A 2,322-nucleotide genomic window follows, 5' to 3' on the forward strand; every position below is an offset into this window, starting at 1 on the left:
GCATCGTATTACCGAAATTATGTTCAAAATTTTGCTGAAATTGCCCGAACCTTAACCCAATTACTGAAGAAGGGTGCAAAATTTCATTGGTCTGAAGATTGTGAGTCAGCATTTCAAACCCTTAAAGATAAGTTAAAACGCAGTCCAGTATTAGCCTACCCAGATTATAATAAAGAATTTATTTTATCCTGTGACGCAAGTGGTCATTCAGTAGGAGTTGTTTTGAGTCTGAATATTAATGGCGCGGAACACCCCATAGCCTATGCTTCGAGACAACTAACAACGACAGAAAGAAATTATTCCACAACGGAGAAAGAGTCGTTAAGTCCTATTTATGGCATCAAATACTTTAAATGCTACTTGTATGGTAGAAAATTCAAGGTTATTACAGACCACGGAGCTTTAAAATGGTTGCTTGGGTTAAAGGATCCATCTAGTCGTCTCACCCGTTGGGCCCTATGTATTTCCGAAATGGATTTCGAAGTTATCCATAAACCAGGCAAAAAACACACGAATGCAGATTGCTTAAGTCGGAAGTCGGAAAATAGCACTTTTGGAAGGACTGGAGAAAGGCACAATATGAGGATACAGAGCGCAAAAAATACGCAACTCAAAAACAATTTTGCTTTGAACATGGTGTATTGTGCCGTGAAACAAAACTTGGACCGCGAATTGTTGTTCCCCAACACCTTAGACAAGAAATTATGACAGAGGCCCACGACCATATCCTTGCAGGACACGGTGGACAGCGGACAACCGAAAGACGTGTAGAAGAGCGCTTTTGGTGGCAAACCAGAAAGCAGGATGTTGCACAGTACGTTCGTAATTACATTGCGTGCGCGCAACGAGCTGAACTTTCTCGTTCAAAAATACCCTTACAGAGGCTCCCCGAGGCTTCATGTCCATTTCAAATCTGTGGAGTGTATCTCTACGGACCATTTCATAAAACACCTGCTGGTAATAAGTATGTTCTTACAATTATAGATCACTTTTCACGCTATCTAGCTATGGCGAGCCTCCCAGATCAGCAAGCAAATACAGTTGCCCAAGCTTTAGTTAACAACTGGATACTTAAATTTGGCGTACCTGAAGCTATTATCACAGTTCAGGGATCTAATTTTATGTCTGAATTAATGAAACAGCTATGCCACTTACTAAAAATACGTAAATTACGCACTACTCCGTTACACCCTCAGTGCAACGGGCGCACAGAAAGAGTTCATCGGACAATTGGCAGGATGCTTAGTTATTATATTAACGAACAACATTCTAATTGGGATACGTATTTACCAATAATCGTGTCGGTATACAACGCCAAACGCATGAAGCAACTGGCATTTCACCTAATGAAGTGGTCTATGGGAGAAAAATGCCGTCCCCTTTTGATGTAATCAGGCAGGAAAACGGAAAAGTCGGAGAAACAGTAAGAGATTTCAGTCGAATGATGAAGGATGTATGGAAAAAGGTTCAAACATCTAATACAAAGGCTTTGGAACAACAGGGAAGATTAGGTAATACCCAAGCTAAATATCCAAATTAGAAAATCGGTCAGTGGGTGATGCTGTCAACCCCATACATTGCGAAAGGAAAAACGAAGAAATTTGTAACAAACTACAGAGGTCCTTATCAAATTATTGAGATCACGTCACCAGTCAACGTTAAACTGCAACTGCCCACCCGAACTACTATTGTCCATGCAAGTCGTTTAAAACCTTTTAAGGGCGTTCCAGATGTAATTCCTTCAACAATAGTGTATGCTTACCTCCCAAATGTGACACGTCTGACACTAAATGTAGCACTTTGCTACTAAATGTAACTGGGTTTTCTCTTTTGATGCAAGTCCATTGTCAGGATGAGCATTCTAAAGCATTATGTCAGGGTGAAAATACTAGATAAATTAATTTTTCTCTCTTAACTACATGTGGGCAGGGTGGGTTCTTCCTTGGCTCGTGTATAAGGTAGAATGAAACAGCATTTTTACATAAGATAACTTTTATTGCAAGTTTCGTATAACTGTTTTCTTACTCGATGTTCTGGCTCGCAGAACGGCAGCTGTGTCGTTTGCGTAGCCTTCTGCTGTGGCAGCGGCGGCGTCTGATTACGCGTGGCAGTGTGTATCTCGTGTCGCCGTCTCGCCCAGCTGACGAGACGCGCAGCGCGAGGTGGCCTGTTTAATTATTGCGAGCGAAGTCGTGCATCGGATGGTGATACCTTGGATGTGGCGCCCCAGTGTTTCTCTTCTCTAAGCGGCCGCGTGTGTTGTGCGTCGGCCAGCGGAGCGGCGCGGCGGGCAGAAGGCCAGTGTCCCGGACTCAAACAACG

The sequence above is a fragment of the Schistocerca gregaria genome, chromosome 2, assembly GCF_023897955.1.
Source record: "Schistocerca gregaria isolate iqSchGreg1 chromosome 2, iqSchGreg1.2, whole genome shotgun sequence".
NCBI lineage: Eukaryota > Metazoa > Arthropoda > Insecta > Orthoptera > Acrididae > Schistocerca > Schistocerca gregaria.